Source organism: Symphalangus syndactylus, chromosome 12 (genome assembly GCF_028878055.3).
Source record: "Symphalangus syndactylus isolate Jambi chromosome 12, NHGRI_mSymSyn1-v2.1_pri, whole genome shotgun sequence".
NCBI classification, from domain to species: Eukaryota; Metazoa; Chordata; class Mammalia; order Primates; family Hylobatidae; genus Symphalangus; species Symphalangus syndactylus.
In genome coordinates this window covers 140,902,929-140,928,559 of record NC_072441.2, presented here as the reverse complement: position 1 = coordinate 140,928,559, position 25,631 = coordinate 140,902,929, and the positions used below count along the sequence as shown (strand labels likewise).

General features: G+C 49.7%; 1 long non-coding RNA gene across 1 annotated transcript in view; it reads left to right on the top strand.

The window, feature by feature from the left end:
• The window catches only part of LOC134734592 (uncharacterized), a 235,778-nt gene that overhangs the window by 173,994 nt on the left and 36,153 nt on the right, over positions 1-25,631 (top strand). The window contains exon 3 of the long non-coding RNA XR_010117726.1: positions 20,411-20,546. This is a non-coding gene — a long non-coding RNA (uncharacterized lncRNA). The remainder of the gene's footprint in view (positions 1-20,410; positions 20,547-25,631) is intronic.

Here is a 25,631-nt window from a genome sequence, read left to right as displayed (position 1 = left end):
TAGCGTTTGTGGGTTTGAGTTTCAGCTCTGCTACCAACTTTGCAACCTTGGACAAATCATATCACCTTTCTGAACCTCTGCTTTTTTGTTTAAATGTGTTCTTAGTTTGTTGTGAAGATCTATCAAGAGAGTGTACGAGCATAAGTGGGAGCTAAGCTGTGAGGATGCAAAGTCATAAGAATGATACAATGGACACTGGGGACTTGGGGAAAGAGTGGGAAGGGGGTGAGCGATACAAGTCTACAAACTGGGTTCGGTGTATACTGCTTGAAGACGGGTGCACCAGAATCTCACAAATCACCGCTAAAGAACTTACTCATGTGACCAAATGCCACCGATTTGCCAAAAACCTATGGAAATAAAAAGAAAGAGAGTGTATGAGGGCCATTTATCAATGCTGACTAGTAAAGCCCCTTGCTCCTGACCTTACATTTGCTCCCAGGCCCTCTGACCACCTTACTGGCCTCGGGTCATTAACCACCTTCTCCTCCTCTCCTGGGCTTGGCCCAGCCCCCATGCATGTCCTGGATCCTGCTCCCTCCATCAGTTGAGCCCCCACCCATCAGGGCATCTCCAGTCTGTTATTTTTTTTAAATTTATTTTATTTATTTCTTTTTTGAGATGTAGTCTTGCTCTGTTGCCCAGGCTGAAGTGCAGTGGTGCGATCTCAGCTCACTGCAAACTCCGCCCCTGGGTTCAAGCGATTCTCTTGCCTCCGTCTCTTGGGTAGCTGGGAGTACAGGCGTATACCACCATGCCAGGCTAATTTTTGTATTTTTAGTAGAAATGGGGTTTCACCAGGCTGGTCTTGAATTCGTGACCTCAGGTGATCCGCCCGCCTCGGCCTCCCAAAGTGCTGGGGTTATAGGCGTGAGCCACCATGCCTGGCCATGTTTATGTTCTTTACCTATAAAACAATTACCCTCAAACACAAAGTTTCTTGAACATAGTACCTCCCCCTCATACATAGCTTAGCTTTCCCTCAGGGTCAAATTTCTAGAAGAAATAGTCTAGAGGTAGTTAATCACATTCTGGCTTAACTTGCAGCTGTGTGTCTTGGGCAAGTTCCTTCATTTCTCTGTGCCTCGGTTCCCTCATCTGTAAAGTGGGCTTGCTGTCCTTCACCTTACCAGCATGTTAGGAAGATTAAACTAGATCATCCATGCTAAGCACAGAGTGCAGTCTGGTACACAGAAAGGGCTAATTAATTAGAGCTAACTGAATCATTAGTTGCTACTATTATTGTTATATCCTTACCTTCCATGTTATCGTCAATCAGCTACAGCTTGGCTTTCTCCTGCCACACCCATCACCTGACCAAAAACCCTCTCTGGTTTGAATCACCAGTGACTTTCCAGTGGCCATTCCGCATCTCCGTTCCCGGGTATCCTCCCAGTTTCTCTGCAATATTTGACACTGGTTTGAATCACCAATGACTTCTCAGTGGCCGCTCCCTTCCCAGGCACCCTCCCAGCTTCTCTGCAATATTTGATATGGTAGGGAATGATCAGGACAAGGTTGAAGACCCGCAGGAGTCCTGCGGGGAATGTCAATCTGTGGCCAGTGGGAAGCTCATGGGTCAGCCTCACACGAATGAAGAAGTTGATACGGGGCTTGGGACATTGTTGGTGCTCAGTGTTTGCTCATGAGTAGATGGGCCCTCCCAGGAAGAGCTCTGAAAGTCAAGGAACCAGGCTCCCATGAGTTCCAACGTGTTTGGAAGTTGGTTCTGGGTTGAAACTAAGCCATTCAGAAGATGTTCATGAGGAATTTGGACTGGCACCCCCTCGAGGGCCAGGACCACGTTTCCTTTGATGAGTGCAGAGTAGTATCCACAGTTGTCTGTTGAGGATTAACAGAGGGACAGGGTTGGATGTTCACATGGAACCAGCTCCGACCCGTCTGTGTAGTTATGAGGAGGAGCAGGGGTTAATGCCCCCATGGAGTGAGCACAGCTCCGTCTCTGCACTTCCAGGGAGGAATCTTTTTCCTTTTTAGCTCAGGCAGCCCGGCGCCTGCATTGCACAGAGTTGCCTGGTTTGATCTCTTATTTATTACAGAGAATATTCTCTGTTATGGTGAGTGTAGGGGGATGGAGTTCCAGCGGCCTCAGTTTTTCCTGCTGACTTTGCAGCCAGCCTGTTGGGGACCTCTAGCACCTCTAGTGGCCACCCTGGTACTGCATTCATTCTCCCACTCATCAAACATATTGAGCACCCATCACGTGCCAGATCCCAAGCCGGGTGTAGGTGAGGCCAGAAGAACAAACATGAAAACTGCCAAATAGACTGAATAATGGCCCCCAAAGATATCCATGTTCGAATCCCTGGAACCTGTGAACATTACTCTATATGGTAAAATGGAATTTGCAGGTGTGATTAAGGATCTTGAGATGGGGAAATCATTCTGTATTATCCACATGGGCCCAGTGGTATCACAAGGCTCCTTAAAAGGCAGAGGCAGAAGGAGATTGGGCACAGAAGAGGAGATGGTGGTGGGCGCAGAGATTGAAGTGATGTCCTTGCTCTGTGAAGATAGAGGGAGAAGCCACACACCAAGGAAAACAGGAAGCCACTAGAAGCTGAGACAGGCGAGGAAACAGATTCACCCCTAGAGCCTCCAGAAGGACCCAACTCTGCCAACACCTTGACTTGAGCCCGGTGAGATTGATTTCAGACTTCTGACCCCCCAGAACTGTAAGAGAATACATTGGTGGTGTTTTAAACCATTAAGTTTGTGGCAACTTGTTACAGCAGCCATAGCAAACTAATGTAACTGTCCTAAGGTACTCAACAACTAGGGGAGAAAATGGACACCTTTGCGCAGGGATTGGTGTTGTAATAGGTACAGTGGGAGGGGGAGGGGCATAACAGGACGTGATCCACTATGCGGGGTTGGGGAGGTGCTCTCAAGGCTTCCTTGAGGAGGAGCTGCTTGCTGAGCTATATTGCAAAGAATGTGTAAGGATTCCCCAGATGGGCAGTGGTGGAAAGGGAAGGAGGAGAGGGCTTTAGGAACAAAGAACAGCAGGTGCAAAGGCAAACCTGGAGTGTGGAATAACAAGGCATATTTGGAGAGCTGTAGGAAGTTAGGGAGTGGACCAAAGTTCAGAGAAATAAGAGATGAGGCTGGAAAAGTGGCCAGGGTAGCTCATGGAGGGCCTTCAGGTCAGGAAGTTGAGACTTGACCCTGAGGGCAATGGGAGGCTATTGTCATGAATCACATGAATGGCTCCAATTCTTCAGCCCTCCCTGTACCCAGGCTATTGCTAGGTGTCTTTGTACATTCTCCCATCAAGGTGAGATGTATATTTTTCTGCCTTGTGATACTAGTTCAGCATGTGTCTTGCAATAATAGTTCAGCATGTGTCTTGCTTTGGACAATAGATTGATGTGGATTGACCAAGTGACAATTCTGAGGCTAGGTCTCAAGGGACCTTGCATGTTTCTGCTGGTTCCAGGAGGGATTGTGCCCCAGTGAAGCCCAGACTAGAGACAAGCCCCCAGCTCACCCGCAGAGCACTAATGACTCCAGCCAAGGTCAACTGATGCAGCTGACGCACAAATGCATGAGGTGTTATATAAAAACAAATGACAGCTCTTCGAAGCCACTGAGTTTTGGGGTGGTTTGTTATGCAGCAACAGCAGCTGATTGACACACCAATGAGGGTTCATAGAAGAGTGAAGAGTGTGACATGGCCAGATCTGCACTTTAGGAAAAACTCTTTGGCGTTGAGATGCTGGAGGATGGATTGCAGGAGGTGAGTCTGCAGGCAGAGATCCAGGTGTGAGGTGGTGAGGGCCTTCCCTAAGGCAGGAGCAGGGGAAGGAGGAGACAGATACAAGCAGTGTTAAGGAGGCAGACCATACAACAAACCTAAATTACACATTAGAGTGGTCAAAGGAGAGAGGAGATTTGGATGATGCCAAGATTTCTGGAATTGGAAATTGCATCAGAATAAGGTGCGCATGCGGATAAAGTGATAAGGTAATGACAAGCTTTTTGTGTTGGTTTGCAGTGCTATTGCCAGGACAAAGTTATAATTACAAGTCTGAGGCTTGAAGACACAGACTAGGGAACCATCAGAGAATTAGTGATAGTGAACTAGTGATGAGTTAGTAAAAGTAGATGAAGTATTTATAACAAGCAGAAAAGAGGGTGAGTTTTGGGTCCTGGGAACCCCCCACCATTTATGGAGCAACTGGAGAAAGAAGAGTCCAGGAAGGTAATAGAGAAACAGTCAGAGAGGAGACAGGAGAACCAGGGAGGAGCTAGATTGCAGAAACCCTAGGGAGGAAATGAATGGTCAGCAGGGTTGTAGGCACAGTGCCAGGGAGGATGAAGACCCAGGAGGCTGAGGGGTGAGCCCAGGATGTGGTCATGGGTCACCTTGCTGAGAGAGGTTTTGGAGGCTGGAGGCTGGCTGGTGGGAGATTGCGAGGGGCAGGGAGTGGAGAGTGACAGTTAAGGAACACCCTGATGTGAGGGGGGCAGGTGAAGCATGGGCTTGGGACAGTGCTTTTTCTCATGATGGAGGGACCTGAGCATGGCTTGTTGTCAAGGGTTCTGAGCAAGGGAAAGAAACGGTCTGCTTTAGAATTTTTTTTTTTTTTTTTTTTTTGATGGAGTCTCGCTCTGTTGCCAGGCTGGAGTGCAGTGGTGCCATCTTGGCTCACTGCAACCTCTGCCTCCCGGGTTCAAGCCACTCTCCTGCCTCAGCCTCCCGAGGAGCTGGGACTACAGGTGTGCACCACCACACCCAGCTAATTATTGTATTTTTAGTAGAGACGGGGTTTCACCATGTTGGCCAGGCTGGTCTCGATCTCTTGACCTCGTGATCCACCCGCTTCGGCCTCCCAAAGTGTTGAGATTACAGGCGTGAGCCACCGTGCCCCGCCTGATTTAGATTTTTTAAAAGATCATTCGGGATGCTGTGTGGTTACTATATCCTAGGGCGGTGAGTTGTGGGAAATGGAGACCAGGGAGGAGACTAACTTAACGGCGCAGAAGACAGATGATGGTGGCTCTGACCAGGGTGCTAGTTGTGGAAGTACACAGCTGGAAGAAGTGGCCAATTTGGGATTTTGTTTTGTTTTATTTTCCACATTAGGACCGGAAGAACTTGGCTATGGACTGGATTGTGTGCACGTGCATGTGTGTGTGTACATGTGTGTGTGAGTTATGTGCACATGCATGCACACGCACGATGAGAGGAATGTAGGATGACTTCCAGGTTTTCACCTGAGTAACTGGGAAGAAAGGCTGAGGGAAGAGCAGAAACAGGTTTTGTTGAGGGAGAAGTTTGTGGACTCATTTTTGTTTTAGAGACTATGAGTTTAAAATGCTTTTAGAAATGCAAATGTAGATATTAAGGAAGCTGTTGAAAGTGCACATCTGGTGTTCAGAGGAGACGTTTTGGGCTGGAGATACACATACGGAGTCATCAATGTACTCGAGCATTTAAATCTGCATGGCTGGGTGAGAATTTCCTGAGAGAATGGAGTTTCTTTTGCCCAGTGTCATGTTCTCTGCTAGCCTCTAAGTGTTGTGAAAGCAAGGCCGTTGTCTGCCCCCTCGTGCATGGCTGCTTGCCAGTGCCTAGAACAATGCCTGGCATAGTAACTGCTCCATACATGCTCATTTGAGGAATGAGAGAAATGAGTGTCATAGGATATGGGAAGTTCAAGCTGCTGAGAGATCTGAGTATATCAGCCTGTGAGCGGGAAGCTGCCTTGTTACAACTCAGGAGGTTATGATAAGGAATCATTTCTGTTTCCCACTTGCCACACCTTGGCTCCTGCCATTTCCTCTGTCTGGAATTCCCTGTGACCCCCCTGCATCCCAGACCCACAAGGATAAATCCTGCTGACCCTGCCCACTGAGTCATTACGAATGCCCTGAGCTCTGCCATCCAACTCCCTCTTACTTGTCTGGTCCACAGGAGTTTGGGAGAATTCTCCAAACCCCTGGAGTTTCACTAGGTTGGCGGTCACTTGATAGAACAGGAAATGAGGTGGGTCTGGCAGGCCTGCTTCCAAGACTTGTCTTCCCTGTGCACACAAACTGACGTCCTAGGCTCTTGCTGGGATGAAGACCAAGTTAGGAAAATGCTCCTTTTCTGCGTTTCCCCAAATGAAGACATTTTGCTTGTTTGGAGTTTTCTTGCCCTCTTCTGTCCTCTAGGATTTCTTGGCTTTCTCATCCTCTCAGACAGGAATCTTTCTGGGGTTTGGAGATGTGTCTTAAGCACCTGCCTGTTACATTTCAGTCCCCTTGGAGCTTCTGGCAGCTTTGGGGGTTCCTGTGGTCTGTGTAGCTCTCCGCTTGGCCAGCGCTCCCCTGCCGTCTGTGCAGACACCCTTTACATCTGGGCTTAGGGAGCTGCTTCCTGAGACCCCTTCAGATCTGCCTGTCCTTCCCTATCGGGACTACTCCAGGTCCTGGTTGTCTGTGACATTTCTGTTCCCCGCTCTGGAGCTGTCTTCCCCTTTGAAGATCCAGACAGGGGCTTGCATCTCTCTATCGGGAAGATTCTTTAAAATCTGCCCTTTTCTAGAGGAGGTGCATCTGTCAGACTAAGTTCTGCTTTTCTCCTCTGTGGCCGCACAGGGGCCGGCACGGCCAAGTCCCTTTGTTCCACTCACTTTTGTTTCCCCAGGGGTGAGTTATTGGCCAAAGTCTCTCCAGAAAAACAGTTTTTCTTGTCAATTCTTTAACTGATCTGAGCCTGGGCTTCTTCATTTCATTATACAATGGAAATGATAGCACCTGCCTGCTAGGGTTGTTGTGAGGATTAAATGAGATGATATATTTGAATCTTCTTCGCTTCCACATACAATGGAAATGATAGCACCTGCCTGCTAGGGTTGTTGCGAGGATTAAATGAGATGATACATTTGAATGTTCTTCCCTTCCACATACAATGGAAATGAGAGCACCTGCCTGCTAGGGTTGTTGTGAGGATTAAGTGAGATGATATATTTGAATCTTCTTCGCTTCCATATACAATGGAAATGACAGCACCTGCCTGCTAGGGTTGTTGCGAGGATTAAATGAGATGATATAGTTGAATGCTCCTAGTACTGTTCCTGACCTTGAGCTGGCACCGAATAAAGCCCATCACTGTTCGCCCTCCCCTACCTCCCTTTCATTCCTGGCATTTCCTTTCCTCTCTTCCTCTTCCTGTGAGTTACGAAACTGACAGGAGTCAACTACGTCTTGCCCAAGCTGCTGGGTGGAGGATGGAGGGTGATGCCCTTCTCTCCCATGGCAGCTCTGGCTGGATCTTCTACAGGGGAACCAGCCATCTGGGTTTGTCTGGAACTGAAGGGCTTCCTGAATCATGGGATTTTCCTCAGAAAAGTCCCAGGCAAACCAGGAGGCATTGTCACCTTACTTATTGGCCCTCTCTGTCATCATTTTAGAGGCCAGGGGCAGGCTCCATGTGCACTATTTCTGACCTCACCTTGCATGGGGCATGTAGGTGGTGCCTTCCAAATCTGATGGATCTAGCCTTGGAAGGGGCAGCAGTTCTCGGCTCTGTCAGCAAGCTTAGTGTTCCTATCCTACCCCTACTCAGTCAGAGGCCTCCCGTCTTCACTTCTTTGGGAGTGGTTCAGAGCTGCAGGCAAGTGGCTCTGAAACTGTCAAAGGCACCAGTGTTGACTCCTTCACACCATTGGTTACTGACACTCCCAATCATTTTCCAGCAGTCACCGACACCGTGGTGCCATGTGCAAGTCAGTTCCCATGCATATCCCCAGAAACTCATCTTCAGTCTGGGTCTGCTATGATAGAATCAAGATTCTTCCAGTGTTCTCCCCGCCAGCTCCTGGCTGGCCCTGGAAAGCAGGTCTCTGAGAGGCAGCTGTCATTTCTGCTGCACCAGCCTGAGGCTGGGCCTCTTGGGCCAGGCAGGGGGCTCAGGCTGCTCCCCTGGACCATTCATATCAGGAAGCCAGGCCCCCAGCCCACTGGTCTGGCCTGTACCTGCTGGTGGTACAGCTCCTGGGGAGAGTCTATGTGAACAGGTACCTGGGCTCCCCTGGGCGTGAATGACCTGTGGGTTTTGAGTCCTTTGATGCAGAAAGACTTAGTTTTTATTCCCAAGTCTGCCACATACTCACTGTGTAACCTCAGGGACATTCGCCACCCTCTCTGATCTTGCTCCCTTATTTATGAAACGGTCATACCTTGCAAACAAGATCACCAAAGGAAGAGCACCCAGCACAGTGCGAATGTGGTGACAGGCAAGAATCTGGTAAGCGCTGGTCCTTTCTTTCCCTATTTCCTTTTCTGTGGGACTTTGGTTGTTTGTCTGTTTCTTATCTCACTGGTATTACCATAGCTGCCAGCATCAAGTGTAGATGGGATAATAATAAGCAAAGACAGTCATAATCTGAGTTTTTTTTCCCAAGGCCTGGAACAAGTTAACCTAATTTGACATGGCCTTTTATCTATCTATCTATCTATCTATCTATCTATCTATCTATCTATCTATGCATCTATCTATCATCTATCTTAGAGATGAAGTCTTGCCATGCTGCCCAGGCTAGATTTGAACTCCTGGGCTCAATGGATTCTCCCCAGCTCCAACACAGCCTTTTAAATGTGGATCAATCACATCCCAGCTTAATTAGAGCATTGGAGGTGGGGCCTGAGGGCTTTGGCTGACTCAGTCATGGAAGGGAAGAGATGCCTCTTTTCACACCCTCACCTCTTCCTTTTGCCTAAATGTGGGTGGCAGACCGGCCTCCAGGCACGGCATGGCCTCGGGGTGCTGCCTCCAGTCCCCATTTTCTACTGATGAGCTGGTATTCTGGGAGAAGCTTCCAAACTTTTCTGAGCTTCCCTTTGGTCATTTGTAATTTGTAATTTTGGGGGATATTGATGTCTACCTGCTAGGAGTTTTGGTGGGCTTCAAGAAGATAGCGAGCACTAATGCTTACTGCAAAAAACAAGGTGCTGAGTGCCCAGGAGTGTGAACGAGGTGACTATGTGATTGTTTGGGGAAGTTTTTGGTCTGTAGCCTGCTTTTCCTTAGAGTCACAGTGGTGGCGGCGAGGGGACATAGTGTGGTGAGGTTTTTTTTTTTTTTAAGATGGAGTTTCGCTCTTGTCGCACAGGCTGGAGTACAGTGGTGCAATCTCAGCTCACTGCAACCTCTGCCTCCCAGATTCAAGCAATTCTCCTACCTCAGCCTCCTGCGTAGCTGGGATTACAGGCACCTGCCACCATTCCTGGCTAATTTTTGTATTTTTAGTAGAGACAGGGTTTCACCATGTTGGCCAGGCTGATCTGGAACTCCTGACCTCAGGTGATCCACCTACCTCGGCCTCCCAAAGTGCTGGGATTACAGGCATGAGCTACTACGCCCAGCCTGGATGGATGAGTTTTGATGGTAGAAGGTGGGGGCTAGGAAAAGGGCCTAGGGGGAGGGGGACTGCTGTAGACAAAAGGCCCACTGTCCAGTCATCTGGGCAGCTTGCTCTCGCTGCCTTGCCTGATGGCATTGATTTACTGGAAAGTTTTTAATGGGTTATAATTGGAAAAGACCTGGGTGAAATTTGCATATTGATTTGACATTTAAGTATATGATTAAATAAAAGCTGACTGAGGTCATCACTTGACTAAATTGGCTTAATGAGTGTTGATTACCCTGTGCATGTTAATTTCATTTACCCTGATTACTCCATCTATCTTTCTCAGGGATCTATTAGCACCTTTGACTCAACTGTACTCGATGGAACAAGAAGCAAGGCAGGGGTCAGTGGGGGGTGGCCCTGGTCCATCTGCCTGTCCATCTGGCTGTCTGCTGAGCCCCAGCGGTTCTGACCCCCTATAGCATTTTATTTTTCTCTCTCTCTGGCTCCCACCCTAACCTCCTAATCACAGAATCTGATCACCACCTCTTTCTAAACAGGAGTGCCTCCACTTTAGAAATCAGGTGCTGGGGAGGGCGGGGAGAGGGGACAGGTTATGATACTGAAGAGAAGATGAGAAGCCTCTCCTCTCCCTGTCACTCCACCCTCCTGTCCTGACACACACAAAAACATACCTTCCTCCTTTGAGCCCTCTGGGGCCCCAAGGACTGGTCTGTTCCCTCTTGCACAGGAAGGACAGTGGCTCTGAAGGCAGGGATCCCTAGAGCTGGGTTTGATTGGTGCCTTCTGTTTGCCCCTCTGGACCCATTCTCGGCCCCCACCAACTCTGTTCTGGTCCCTCCACCCTGCTGACCTGTCTGGCCCCGACAATGAGCTCCTTTGCCCTTTTGTTTTGTGTGTGGTTCAGCCAATAGGGAGCCTAGCAGGAGATTGGAGGGAGGGAGGAGAGGGGGGTTGGGGTAGTTATTTCCCGGCTCCTCCCTGCTGGCTGGTCTCCATGGCCAGCCTTCTCCACGAGGCTCTCTCTAGGTTCCATGGCCATCTGTCCCCTTGCTCCTTCAGCCCCAGGATGGCAGCAGAGTCATGATCCCGTCTCCCCATACAAGCCTGAGGGAGCTGCAGTAACCCATGACTCCCCTACACGCTGCCCACACCTTTGTAAATAGACCCTTCATAAACTCTCCTTCAGTTATCCAATTTGAGTGTGCCATCTGTTTCCTGCTGAGAGCCTAACTGATACAGCAGGCAACAGATTTTCCCATTCAAAAATCAGGACACACATCCCGACAAGTTCAAGCATGGTTGTAGGACAGAGGACCAAGCCCAGATCAATCCAGCAATACCTCCTCTACCCTGTACCCTGGGTCCCTGGGCACTGGTGGAGAATTCGCTTACTCAGGACCTCTACCATCAGAGCCCTTCTGCCTCCTCCCGGCAGCCCATTCTTCTCACTGGCTGCACCAACCACCTGGACCTTCCCGTAGCCCCTGATCTCTGCTTTTCCCCTGACTCTCAGAAGACACACCCCCCTCCAGCTTCCTTAGAAAAAGAGGCCGTTAGTTGGGAATGTGCCTTAATGCTGTGCTCTTTCTCCCCCAGACACAGTTCATCTCTTTGTTCTCGTATTTTTTGTTTCCTTCTGTCCGAGACAAATATCCCCACCTTTGCCTTGTATCCCTTCCCATCTGTTTCTCCACAGACTTCCCTGAGGTGCCACAAGTGCTTTCCTCTCTATTGCTTCTTTCCCTTGGTCCAAAAATGCATCAAAGTTTCTCCCTCATCCTCTCCATCCTCTTCTCCTTCACAGGCAAACTGCACTCATTTTCATGGCATCTTCTGCCCTTCTGTCCCCACCCTCCATGGTGAGCTGCTCCTGGTGCCTCACTAGTGACCTCCATGGTAACTTCTCAGACCCAGTCCCCTGGGCTGAGGGTTGCCAAAAGCAAAACCCCTCTCTCCTTTCCCATGTCGGCATGAAGATTATGTTCCCAAATTGCCCAGCTTGGAAGCTGGGAAGGTGATGAGATGTGATGTTCTGACACACCTGCATGAGTCAAATCAAGGGCCCACTGGGATACATCTGAGCCTGGGGCCCACCTTCATCCTACTAGGCTCCTGGACATGATGCCATCAGCTCTGCCATTATCTAGACTTCTTCCCCTTCCCATTCACTCTCTCCACTGTCTAGCAGGCCACACGTTCAACTGAATCTGTCCCTTCCTTTCCATTCCAGACAACACACCCTAGTCCCGGCCTCATCATCTCTTACTTGGGTTGTTACTGCAGACCTTTGGCAGTTCCCTCCAAACCATCCTGCACTCACAGCAACCAGAAAGACGGCTCTGAAGTGCAAATCTAATCCTGCTATGACCCCTCTGCTTGAAACTCTTGGTGGCTCCACATCTCTTTCCGGTGCAAGGCCAACCATTTTTGGCATGGCATACACTGTGGGAAACCACACTGGGTCCAGGGAGCTTCTATTTATCCTTTAAGGTGCGTTCATTGGTCTTCTTCTTGGTGAAGCTGTCCTGACCCCATCCCAGCAGAGCCTGCTCCCTCCTCTGAGCCCTGTACCACCTCATTCTTTTCGCTGCCAGAGCATGCATGATGGGGTGCCATAATGATCGGTGTCTTTGTCAGCTTCACCCACTGTCTGGGAGCTCAAGACCATGTCTAATGTGTCCCTGTAGCCCTGACAAAGCCTGGCAGAGAGAGTAATTCATTCATATAACACATATTTATTTGGGCTTCCTATATGCATACTGTTGTTTGAGGATGAGGTACTGGGGTACCGCAGTAAACAAAAGCAGACAAAAATCCCTGCCCGCATGAGCTTACAGTCTGGTGGTGGGTGGAGGGAGAGACACAACAAACAAGATGATTTTAAAGAGATGAAAGTGCCATGAAGAAAACATCACAGGGCGATGCATTGGAAACTGGATAGGAGCAGAGTGGTGCTAATTTAAGCTGAGTGGTCAGAGAGTGCATTACTGGGGAGGCAGTGGTTGAATTAGACAAGAAGCCAGCCATAGAGGTCCAAAGGCCCCGAGGCAGAGGTGATCTAGGATCAGAGAAAAGATCAGCATACCTGCAGCAGTGGCTCGGTGAAGGAGGGCAGCAGGGGAGTGGTCTACTCCGGAGGTAGATATATTTTATCACTGACATTTTTAGATTGGTCTCTGTGCAAGATAATAATAACATGCAGATTAATTCTTTGTTGGTTTTGTTACCATGATAAGAAAATTGGCACCTTGGGGAGTGAGTCTCCAACCACTTAGTGTGCAGGTGAGTGTGTGGAAGATTCTCTGCAAGATCTGAGTGTTCAGCTGGAGGTCTGGCAGGAGGACCTAGCCACATTCCCACTTTGTGTCCTTGGACAAGTTCCTTGACTCCTCTGGGCTTTATCACCCAACCTCCTGCTTCTTGCATGAATAAGTGGGCTTTTGGGGCCTTCTCCTGTTACCCAGGCTGGAGTACAGGAGCAAGATCATGGCTCACCGCAGCCTCAATCGCCCAGGCTCAAGCACCCCTCCCCCCTCAGCCTCCCGAGTAGCTGGAACTAGAGTTGCGAGCCACCACGCCGGGCTAATTTTTGTAGTTTTTGTAGAGACGGGGTTTCACCATGTTGTCCAGGCTGCTCATGAACTCCTGACCTCAAGTGATCTGCCCGCCTCGGCCTCCCAAAGTGCTGGGATTACAGGCGTGAGCCACCACCCTCAGCACAGAACTTTTCAGGCCAGTGCACAGAACTCCCTGCATGCCTCTGTTTCTCTAGACTGGTTCCTGGGGAAATTCTGATGGGTATACCCATTCCACAGACCTCTTCTCCACCCACCAGTCCACCTGGATCTTTCTCTGTATGTGTTAGGTGGAAGGGCAAAACCCCAGGCTAAGGGCAGTGGATCATGGGGCTTCCATTCTTTGTCCAGTGGAATCCTAGGCTAGATAAGAGGGAGGTTATTTAGTCTAAATTTCAAGGCTCCAAGAGGGGATATGGCTTTCTCTCGATCATAGCAAATCAGCAGAAAGGGCAGAACTTAAACTCTGTTCTTTTGATTCAAGTCTATTGCTCCTGTCATCTCCCCCAAGGTGATTAGTGGACCTGGGTTGAAGTCTTCTCTGGAGGATGTGCCCAGCCTCCCAGCCTCTGTTTGTCCATCGGTAATGGAGGGGAAGTCATGCTTGCCTGCCTTCCTTGGGGGTTGGCCGGTGTGTTAGTTTCCTAGGGCTGCCGTAACAAATGACCATAAACCAGGTGGCTTAAACACACACACACACACACACACACACACACACACACACACACACACACACACATTTATTCTCTCACAGTCCTGGAGGCTGGAAGTCTGCAATCAGTGTCATCAAGGTCATGCTCCCTTGGAGGGATCTAGGGAAGGATCTGTCCTTGCTTCCTCCTGGCTTCTGGTCACTCCCAGCAGCCTTTGTCATTCCTTGCCTTGTAGCTGCATCACTCGAGTCTCTGCCTCCATCTTCTCCTAGCTTTCTTCCCTGTGTGTGAGTGCCTCTGTCTCTCTCTCAATCTTCCTTTCCTTATAAGGATACAGTCTTTGGATTTAAGGTCCACCCTAGTCCAGTATGACTTCATCTTAACTTGATTACATCTGTAAAAACCCTATTTCCAAATACAGCCACATTCACAGGTGCTGGGGGTTGGGACCTCAGCATCTCTTTTTGGGGAACATCCATTCACCCAACTACAGTTGATGTGAGAAGGGACAAGGACAGGAAAAGGCTTAGAACTGAAGACTGGGAGGGAAGACCAGGGCCTGCCTGAGGCAGGAGCCAGGCAAAATTTGGCTTCTTTTGTGAGGTCCTGTCCTGGGGGTGAGGGGACTAGGGCTTCTAGCTCAACCCCACACAGTTCAGCAATGGGTAGGATGACTCAGAGATGGGGCTGCCAAGCTTGAGAGTGTCCTAGAAATGCAATCCTGTGTTCCTGGCATATTTTCCTCACCTTATGGGGCTGAGAAGTACAACATTTTTGGGAACTTGAAAAGCTTGGGTTAAAAAAAAATAACCCAAACCTTTTATTTTTCTTTATGGGGAAAAATAGAAATTTTGGGAAATTTTGAAACATATGCAATACTTATTTTTGTAGCACCCTTTTCATATCTAAAGTCACTCTCTTAATTTAGGAGTGCAAAGGCAACCTTACGTAATTTGGTTTGCTCAATAAAATTATCATGTTTGGCAAATTCCATCAAAAATTATAGCTTGCTCAGACAATAATGATAAATTTGCTAATTGAATGAAGTTTTCAATGTTTTAGGCTTTGTAATAAATGGAACTCTGTGCAGCTGCACTTTAGCATGAGCTCCACTGAGATGAGCAGAAAACAATATCAGTGGCCGGGCGCGGTGGCTCACGCCTGTAATCCCAGCACTTTGGGAGGCCCAGGTGGGCAGATCACGAGGTCAAGAGATCGAGACCATCCTGGCCAACATGGTGACACCCCGTTTCTACTAAAAATACAAAAATTAGCTGGACGTGGTGGCACGTGCCTGTAGTCCCAGCTACTCAGGAGGCTGAGGCAGGAGAATCGCTTGAATCCCGGAGGTGGAGGTTGCAGTGAGCCGAGATGGTGCCACTGCACTCCAGCCTGGTGACAGAGAGAGATTCATCTCAAAAAAAAAAAAAAAAAAAAAATCAGTGAACCAGGAAGAATGATGAACACATAAGCACACACATGCGTGTATGTTGTAGACAATAAAGTGACATATTTAATATTAGCAATACTACTAAACAACACATCCATGACTTATTAGGTGCCTGCTATATTCCCTTTTCACTTAATCCTTAAAATATCCTCATTTCACAGTGAGGAAACTGAGGATCACGGTGGTTAAGCCACTTGCACAACGTTCTACAACTAGTAACTGGCTGTTCTCAGATGCATGAAGAGTTGAACCTCAGTTCACTTAGTAATAAAGATCGACTCCTGTCATCAGCACTGTCCAGGCCACAGAAGTTTCTGTTCCTTGGGTTTAGTGTTGTTTACTGTGTGAGGCAACTGTGGTTTCCTTCAGCATTAAGAAGTAAGCTGAGAACATGAGGGTGCCTTGGGACCCTACAGGAACTAGGGTAGGGACAAGGCAGGGGTCTTGGGCCCTGGGAAGCAGTGTGAGGATGCAAGGCAAGGGAAACCAGGCCTCAGGTAGTAGGTAGGGCCCTGGGCCCAAGGGGAGGGCGGCTGGAAGGGAGGGACACAGAGGAGGTACTGAATCCCTTGGCCAGGGGCTGCCTGTGTTGGTCTATAAAAGGCCAAGGATGACGCAGGATGTGTGCCAGGGGTGAGCTAGGCAGGATCTATTCTCGAAAACCTACTCTAAGCTTAAGAGATGACTTGGCTCTCCACGGGGCTAGAGCCAAGCTCTAGGTGAAGGAGAGAGCCAGCTCCAGGGGGAAGCCAGACACAAGGGGTAGAAGGGAGCCATGGACAAACAGACCAACATCCCTGAGCACCTTTGTCCCTGGATCCATCTAAACCGGCCTCATTTCTGAGCTCTCACTGTCCTCAGTCCCTGCGTCTGTACCTCTTTTATTTCATTTTGTGGCATCTCTGGTGGCGTTGAGGAGGGAGGGTCCCCAGCCTCTCTGCCACTTCCTTACCTAGGCTTTCCTGCCTTGTCACCTGGCAGCGTCAGCAGAACTGACTTTCTCACCACTGGGACCTGCCTGGCAGGTTGGGGGACATGACTCCGCTTCCATTTCCCCCTCCATTGCCCTGTTCTCTGACCCCAGGTGGCCTTTCCTTCGTGAGGAGGCAGCTGGTTTCCTGGGCGACGACAGGAGGGGGGAGTGCGGGAGAGGGAGGGAGGCTGGCATTCCTACTGCTAAGGGCTTAGAGGAAGCATATGCCATCCCGGCTGCCCTGTGAATTATTCAGCGGCCGTGAGAACTGACTCGTTCCCCAGTCTGCTGTCTCCTCCCGAAACCTTCCTGCTGCCTCCTCCTTGGCAAACCCACCTCTGCCTCAGTCTTGGGGGCTTAAATTGCTGTCTGAGGCCTCTGTCCTCAGGATGCTCGTTTCTGGGTATCTTTGAATCTCTCCCCACTTCCTGTTTCTCCCCCTCACCTTTGAGCCACTATGATAGGTGATTTCTTCTCTACTAACTACCGTGCTAAGTGCACAGATGTGGAAAATGATAGCGGCCAGGTGCAATAACCTGCTCAAGATAATACAACTACGAAGTGGCGGAGACAGAACTTAAACTTGGGTCTGACTCCAGCCTGTGTTCTTGGGTCTTGAAATGGCCCTCGGATTGATGGAGAAGACACTTTCCAGAATCTGCCCCCAGGCTGCCTTGGGAGCTGGCGAGGGGTTGGATGGGGTAGGTTAGGCCAGCTCAGGGTTCGTCCATGCTGGCTGTGGACTGTCCTACCTGCCCACGCATCTGCCTGGGTACCTGGCCCTTGGGATCCCAGAGCATAGTGCAGCCAATGAAGCAGCCTCCTGCCTCCAGCCTGCTGCAGGTCTGGCCAGAGCACAGGCTGCTTGGAGGTCTCCTGGTGTAGCCCCCTCATCCTTTGGAGGAACACAGGCAGGTCAGGGCTGGCCTAGGTGCCTCACTAGGAGCCTTCGAGTCCCTCCCCTGCACTCTGGTCATTCCGGGGAGAGGAACACTGTTGTGGGTGGGGCTGCAGCATGTGGAAAGGCTGCCAAGAAAGGAACTGAAACGCTTAGTGGAACCACAGGCAAGACATGCACCTTGCACTGAGTGTGGGGAAAGGGTCGAAGGTGCAGTGACTGGAGATGGCAGCAGTGGTGGTGGCCGAGGGATAGGCCTCTGGGAGGGATCTGGGAACCTGGCAGAAGTGCTTCAGCCATCCAGGTGTGGACCCTCATGGTCTGGCTGTCTGTGACGGGTGCAAGGGCTGTGATTCCCCCAGGCCGGGACTCTGAGGTGCATGCAGAACAGCTATGCTTAGAGGCTGGGAAGAGGCTGCCTTTCCCTTGGCTCGCTCCATTTGACCCAAACACACATTGACAATTTTGGTCTAGTTCTTGGGGCCTCCTGTAACCAGGGACACCTCCCTGGGAGGTTTCGTGCTGGGATGCCAGGCGGGACAAGGCCTCTGCCCCAAGATACTTCCACAGTTGGTACCTAGAGTCTCCTCCTCCTCCCCTGAGTTCCTCTGCTGCCTGTGAACCACTCAAAGCTGCCAACCATGGTGCTTCCCACCCAGTTCAGGGATCAAGTCAAGAGAGTCATCTTCACTGAAATTCAAAAATGAGCCACTACGTGAGTGAGTCAGGTTCAGGTTGGTTAGTAGCATCCACCCAGGAAGCCAGATGCCCCCGAAACTTTGCACTTTGGTGGCTTTGGTTGTGGCTGGGATTAGATCTACTGTTGGATATGGACAGCATGGGAGGCTGGGTGCCTTGAGCAAGGGCCTTACTGGGTCAGGTGTGTTATCCACTCTCTCTCACCTGACGGCTAAGGGGCCTCCCTCTCTATCCGCACCAAGCCTGGGGACACATTTTGACTGATCGAAGTCAGTAGGAACTTAGTTTCCTCCAACTCCTGCCTCCGCCTGGCCTGGCTTAGGCCATTTTCCTGCCCCTCCCAGGAGTCCTCCCTGTACCTCCCCTCCCTCTGGCTCCTCAGAGTCCTCCTGGAGATGCACTTCCCCTCTGCTGGGCCTGGGCACTGGGATCTCACCATTTCCCTTTTCCCTGCTGCTCAGCCAGGGCCCCCACGCTGGCCTCTGGGCCCAGGAGAAGGAAGGCTCTTTTGGTTCTGTGTGGCTTCTTTGCCTCTGATCCCTCGTAGTCACTGGAAACTCTTTGGCCGCCAAGAACCCTCCACAACCAACCATGATGACTACCTCATTCTCCCCTCCAGCCCGGGATCAGCGCCTTTCCCACTTCCTCTGTCTTTTCATGCCCACGTCCCCCATTAGAAGCTGTTCTAGTCTTTCAGGTCATCATGCATACAATCTGGATAGCTGCCATTAGGTGGACTGTAGTGTGTGGGCTAGAGTCACCTTGAACAAAGAGCCTCTCCATGGTTGTGGATAATTGTGGACCTTTAATGTTTTCTCAGATACGTGCATTGCAAAAACAGAAGACAGAAACCGAAATATATGTATGTAATACATATTGCATATATAACCTATAGACACATAGAGTGTGTGTGTAGTAGAATTTATTAAATAACAAAGCACAATGAGCTAATCTAATTAATGACTACATATAAAAAGTGATAGCTAATTTAGAGCAAGATGTAGAAATAGCCCAACACGTAGGTAAATCGGGCATCCTCGTTAGCCCTTAACTGCTAATAATTAAGCTTAATTTTACGTTGACTCTTAACTTCTCTCATTCTCAGAGCAATTTAATGTTGGCTTCTTGGAGGCTTCTCTGAGCCCCCTGAGACCTCTGGTCAGCTAGATGAGCTGTTAAACCCTGATGCCTTTCCTTTCTGTGGCTTTAACTGCTCCAATGAAAGAACCTTATCTGTGATTGCTTTCTGCAAATCCCCTGGTCCCCTTTGTCTGTGCTTGCAGCCCCTACATCTTCTCCTTTTCACAGAGAAACTCAATAGAGAGAGAGATCATGCTACGTGTGTGCATATTTTCCTAGGGCTGTCTTTTTTTCCAATTAAGAAAAGCATTTTCTCACCCTGACCCCTTCTTCTGGCCAAATTCTTCCACCTTTGGAGCTATATCTTGTCTAAAATCTGTTTGCTTCTAATTCTTGAGGTCATCCATTGACCTCATGTCTCTGTAATGCTTTGGCTCATGTGACCTCTTCTCTGTGGAACATTGCTCTCTGTTACCAGGGTTTAGAGTTAGGGCAATGCCAAATTATGTCAGACTTAGCTTTTTAAAATATAATGAGAACTGTGTAATGACATTTAAAAAGGAAAACGTATGGTTTCCTCATAGGGAGCTGTGACGTGGGGAATCTCTGATCTGGTAAGGGATGGAGTCTCATTGAGGGGGCCTTGGGACTATCAAGTACACAGGCCACAGGCTCCCACTCCTTTCTGCCCCAGGGGAGAAACAGAGGACCTGCTCTTGTTGCTGTTTGCAACCTTTAAGTCCCAGGTCAGGAGGGAAGCAGGGAAGGAGCTAGGAGCAAGAGAGGAGAGAGGGAGGGACAGAGGCTCAAAGCTCAGTGCAATTCAATTCAACTGAGTCCAAGTGCCAGACTTGGTACAAAGTGCTGGAAATTCAGAGGATGACCAGCTACGTCATTTGTGGGGTACAATGCAAAATGAAAATATGGGGCCCCTTGTTCAAAATTTATTAAACATTTCAAGATGATGACAACAGAGCATTAAATCAAATGCAGGTGAGAGAGGGGTAGACACATCCTAAGGTGCCCTGGGGTTCCAAGGAATACAGTCGGAAAAACACTGGAAGTAGAGCCTGAGACGAGGACCAGGGTCCCGGTGATTTACCTGACCCCAGGAAGCAGGAGTGAGGGAGCAGGAAGGTGAGACGGGGAGGAGGAGAAGCCAACAGAGGAGTAAGCTGGCAGGGTTGTTTCTGGACATTATGGGATCATGAGCCCACCAAACCTCCTGGGAGTGCCCCAGAATCTCTGCCCGAAACATTGAGAGCTGAGGCATTTCTCCACCAACTCCCAACCCAATTGGTTGAAGGATGCCCCTGGGGGTGCTAGCTTTCCTGCATTTCTTTCTTCTTTTTTTTCTTTTTGAGACAGGGCCTGGCTCTGTCGCCCAGTTTTGAGACAGGGTCTGGCTCTGTGGCTGGAGTTTACTGGCATCATCATGCCTCGAGTGATCTTCCTGGCTCAGCCTCCTGAGTAGCTGGGACCACAAGTGGATGCCAGCACGCTGGCTAAGTTTTTATATATTTTTTGTAGAGACAAGGTCTCACTTTGTTGCCAAGGCTGGTCTCAAACTCCTGGGCTCAAGCAAACCTTCCATCTCGGCCTCCCAAAGTGCTGGGATTACAGGTGTGAGCCATTGCATCTGGCTCTTTCTTGCATTTCTAAATTGAACTTTCCCTACAATTATGTGATTTCCCAGGCTCTCCTGGAAGGTTCTGGGGCAGAAGTAGAAAGATACCCAGAATGGCTCTTCGAGGTGGAACTCTTCAGTGCGAGATGAGTCGGAGCTTGCAGACAGGTGCCCTTCACAGCCATCAGATGTGGGCCGATAGGAGGTGAGTGACACTGGGCTGAGAGGTGTCTGCTATCAAGACTTGGGCAGGAACGGACATGGCCTCTACATGTTGGAGATTTTTTTTCTAGCAGCTGGTGAGGACTGGGTCGGAGAGTGAGCAGTGGTGCTGAGGTTGTGGCCCCAGCCCCAGGAAGAGAGAGCAGGAAGTGCCTTGTCCGAACCTTCAAGCCCCTTGAAGGCCACATCCCTCCCTTCCCCTGCTCTAATAATTAGTTCCAGGTTCTTGTCCTCCTGGGGCCTAGTTATTTCCCTGCTGCAGTAATGAGGTGTGGTGGGGGTGGGTGGGGGGGCATTGGGGGCCAGACCTGAGCTGATTAGACCTCCCAGGCCAGCAGTGGTTGGGCTGTCTGAAGTTGCTGCCTAAGCAGTAAAGCCACCTTCCCATTTGTCACCAGCATTAGAGCTCGCAGGATGACCTGTCCGCTGCATTCTCATGCCCGGAGTTCAGGAGAACGGGTCCCGGACGGCCAATGCGGATTTCCAACTTAGAATTTCTGTCCATTTAGCAGGGAATTACCCCTAAAGAACACCATTTATGGAGCTGACAAAGGCCAAATTAGATTTTGGATTCTGTAGCTGTGTGTCGGTGACAGGCTGAGGGGAATGAAACAGCAAGGAGAAAGCTGCAGACGCCGCATTTGTGTGAGGAAGCGCTCGCTCGTCCTCTCTCCGACAGCCCCTTGAGTCTTATTTCTCTGTCTGCAGTGGCCTCTGCTGCTTGCTCTGTGACCCTTTCTTGGCCGCTGTCTCTTTCTGGGCCTCCCTTGGCCTGTGTCTGTCACTCTACATTCTGAGCATCCTCCTGTTGTCCCCGCACCCCCCTATCCCCACCTTTGTTTCTCATGGCTGTGTTTCTTGGTCTTTAACTTCCAGACTTCTTTCTTGGGGGCTCTGCCTCATCCTCTGTCCATTTTTGGTGGCTGTCTTTTATTCAGCAGATGGAGGCCCCGGTTCTATATGATCAGCGGGCTGTGGCAGAGACAATGGGATATGTTCATCAAATCCTATTTCATTCTCTCCCTGGGTAAATTGGAAGACTACATTTCCCAGCCTGTTAAAAGGGATAATGTTTAAGTTGGGGCTCAAAAGATGAAAAGAAGCCAGCCAAGTGACGAGTGGGAGGAGGTGGGAAAGGGCATTCCAGGCAGAGGGAACAGTTGGATCAAAGCTCTAAAGGGGCAACAGCTGGATGTGTGGGGACGGACAGAGACCAAGATGGCTGGATTTGTTTGGTGGAATTGTTGATGCCAACTCATCACTCCCCTGTCGTTGCATTCCACACCCACATACTTGCCATGGCCTCACGTTGGCAGGAGCACACTTCTCCACGGTTTTAATTAGGGCTTGACCATGTGACTTGTTTTGATTAATGAGATGTTCGGAGACACCTTGAATTGTAGAAACTTGGATTGTTCCTGTGTGGTTGGGTCTGTGGTCCTGTGCTCTGCTATTGCTCAGAGAAGGGCATGTCCCAGGATGCTCCAGTGGCACACTGGTCCCTGAAGAATGAGAGACATGCATAGGAGACCTGAACTCAACTGGTGGCCAGAAGCCAAGATCAGCCAAGCCCAGACTAGATGAGCAAAACCCCAGCAAACCCACAGACATACTTGTAAGCCACTGAGTTTGGGGCATTATTGTGGCCCTCACTAAACTGACACATGGAAGCTGAGGGAGCCATGAGGACTGGGGACTGGGATGAGGCTGGACAGGTGGGCAGGGCCAGTATATCAGGCATCTGTCAAGGCCTGGTCGGGAGTTTGGATGGGAAGCCTTTGAAGGGTTCTACTTTCTAGGTATAGGATATGGTAGGGGTTATTGATACCATTGTATAGATGGGAGAAAACATTTTACATTCCCAGAGAACTTAAGCAAGTTGACCACTATTACAGACACAGGAAGGTGACAGACTGGTATCAGACCCCAGATCTGTCTGAGCCATGAAATGGTTGTCTGAATTCCTCCCCTTGGGTCAAGTCTGTTTGCCTCAGTTTTATAGTGTGACATGCTTTGATCCTGTCTCCAAAGTTTTTGGTACTGATTGCTTCTTTCTCCTTCCTTCCCATCCTTTGCATGACTGTCCATGTGGCCAAAGGCCCGTTTTCTCACCCGTGCTCTCATAGTCCCTGGCGATCCAGCAGCACATCCCCTGCTGCCCCACTGGCCCAGACTCCCTGGGCAGCCATCCTCTTCTGATCTCATGGCTCCTCCGGTTTCCTGGTCCCATGACATCTCTGGCCAGCACAGTCCTTGGCCCTAAGCAGACTCTACACCTGCTGCCTGTCCTTGCACTCTAGGACTGCCAAGTGGTGCTGAGGATAATTATAGAGTATGGTTCACAGGTCAGTGAAAAGATCATGGGGTTCGGCACTTACAGACTCATGTTCAAATACCAGCTCCTTAGCAGCTGCGTGACCTTGGACAAGTTACTCAATTTCTTTGAATCTCAGTATCTTTGTCTGCACATAAGGGATAATGGGGCCCCTGTCACTGGACTCTTAAGAGAATGAAATAACTTATAGGCAGACACTCAACAGATGGGAGCTATTGTAGTTGTTGTGGGTAACGAGAAGGATTTCCAGCGCCACCTGGGCCCTCACTGCTCCTTGGCTGTCATTATACCCATCTCTGTCGGCCTATCACATCTCCCAGTTGCCCTCACCAAACCTTTCCACCGCACCCCCCCCCCCCGCCCACCTCCATCCTCCTTATACCAGTCATGCTCTGCAGACAACCTCAACTTGCCCTCTACTGGGTAGATCAAGGTCATCAGATGTAGGTTCCCTAGATTTCCATCCATCTCTCTCAGTGTCCTCCCCAATCCTACCTGAGAGGGAGGGGCTCGATCCTCTTGTCACATCCTCCCACCTCTCCAGAGTACCCTAAATCATAATGCCTCCAACTGGCTCCAAGACCCTTCTCCATCAATTAGCTTCCTACGTCTTAACTTCTTTGTTCATTTACTCGTTCATTCAACATCTCTACTCTTTCTCTCTTTCTGCATTAAGCCCTCAGTCTGCACATCTGCTCACACTTTTCCCAACTGGAAAGCCCTTTGAATACTTCCTCAGTGATTGCCCCATTTTCTTCCCCACTTCCCAGCAACGCTCCTTTCCTGCTTCCTCACCGTGCTTGCTGTCCTCACCAGCTCCATTTCGGCTTCTGTCTCCACTAAACCACTCTTGTCAAAGATACCAGTGACCCACTTACCAATTCCAATGACACGTCTCGGTCTTTATCTTACTAGATCTCTTGGCAGCAGCTGACACTGTCAACTGCCTTGTTCTGCTGCCTCTCTCTTCCCCTGCTTTGAAATGTCCACTTTGTCCAGATTTCCCCCACCTCTATTATTAGTCCCTTTCTCTGCTTCTGGCAGCTCCCCTCAGGGATTGGTCTTGGCCCTCTTCTTTGGAAATGACACCTAACCATACAACATTAACTCCTGTGTGACCTCTACCTTGCCTTCCAGATCTGTGTCTTCAGCCCAGACCTAGGTCCTGTGCCCCAGGCCCATCTAGACAACTTTCCACTGGGCGCTTTGTGGGGTGCCCAGACCCATCGTCCTGCCTCCTCCTAACCTGCTCTGCCATTTGTGCTCTGTGCGCAGGCTAGTGGGATAGTTCATCATATTTCTGGGGTCAGAAATCTCATCTTCGCCTCAGACATATCATCAGTTGTCGAGTTCCGTCAAGTCTACCTTCCTAAGATACCTGGCTGAGACCTCACCTCTCTCTCCTACGTCTCCCAGGAACCTTCTCTGACCTCTAGAGAGGCAGGATCCTTGGCCCTTAAGTATTTGCAGTTCACTATACTTCTCCTGGGCAGCACTTCATCACACTTGCAATTAAATAACTCATCATATATGTATTTATTTAATGTCTATCTTCCTGCCAGACTGTGGGGTCTGTGAAAGCAGGGGTTGTCTCTCTCCTGGTTATCTCTGTGTCCCTATACCTGGCATGGTGACTGGTATATGTTAGGGATTCAACAAATACTTGTGGAGTGCCCAGGCAGCAGTAGGGAGGAATTCTAGGTTGGGAAGAGGTGGGACAAATGTCCCGGCATTAGGTGCCCACGTGGGAAAGCACAAAGTAAACCAAAGTGCACCCCTGAACCCTATTGCCTGTGCTCCCCTCCCCGCAAAGCCTCTGAAGACAGCAGCTATGGAGGCTTTTGTTCTATTGACAGGAGGCGAAGCAGCTACAAGCTCCTTAATCACCTCTTCACAAACATAGGGAAGCCTCATTAATCCCAGAGAGCAGGTGATCTATTGTTCCCAGCTCAGGTCTCTGGAAAACTGGCCTTTCTTTGCAGATGCAGAACCCACCCCCACCCCACTGGGCAGGAACATTCTGTCCCCCTTTCCCCTTCTGTCGTGTAGATAAACCACTAACATTCTGTCCCCTTCTCTTGTGTAGATAAACCACTAAGCCTTGGGAATTGTACCCTTGGTGGGGGTTCTTTGCCCAGGTGAGCCCTCAGTGTACACTGAGACCAGGACCAATCTTCCACAGATGGCCTCTGCTCACCTACCACATAGACAAAAACTGGAAAAGGTTTGGTCATAGCAGTGCTGCAGGGGAAAGGAGTTCTCATGTGGTAGTTGGTGTGTGTGTGTGTCTGTGTGTGTGTGTGTGTGTGTGTGTGCGCGCGCGCACGCAATTTGGTAGTATGAGTGGTTACGTTCATCAACTCTGGAGACAGACTGGGCTAAAATCCCAGCATTGGCACTTGCCGGCTGTGTGGGCTTGGGCAAGTCATTTGTTTCCTCCATATCTCAGTTTTCTCATTTGTAAAGTAGAGATAATGATAGTATCTACTCACAGGGTTATTATGGGGACAGGTATGTTAATATATGTAAAGGTTTGGTTTCAGTCGTCCTCTATCTGAACTGAAACACTTTAGAAGCTATATTCCCTCTCCTCACCCTGAACTAGGAGACCAGAGGCTTGCTATGGAAAGCATGGGGTAGAGGAGCAGGCTCTCATTGGCTGCTCTTTGACCAGTGGTTTGGGGGCTCCTTAGAAGTGAGACTCAAGGAGTTCAAGACCAGCTTGGCCAACAT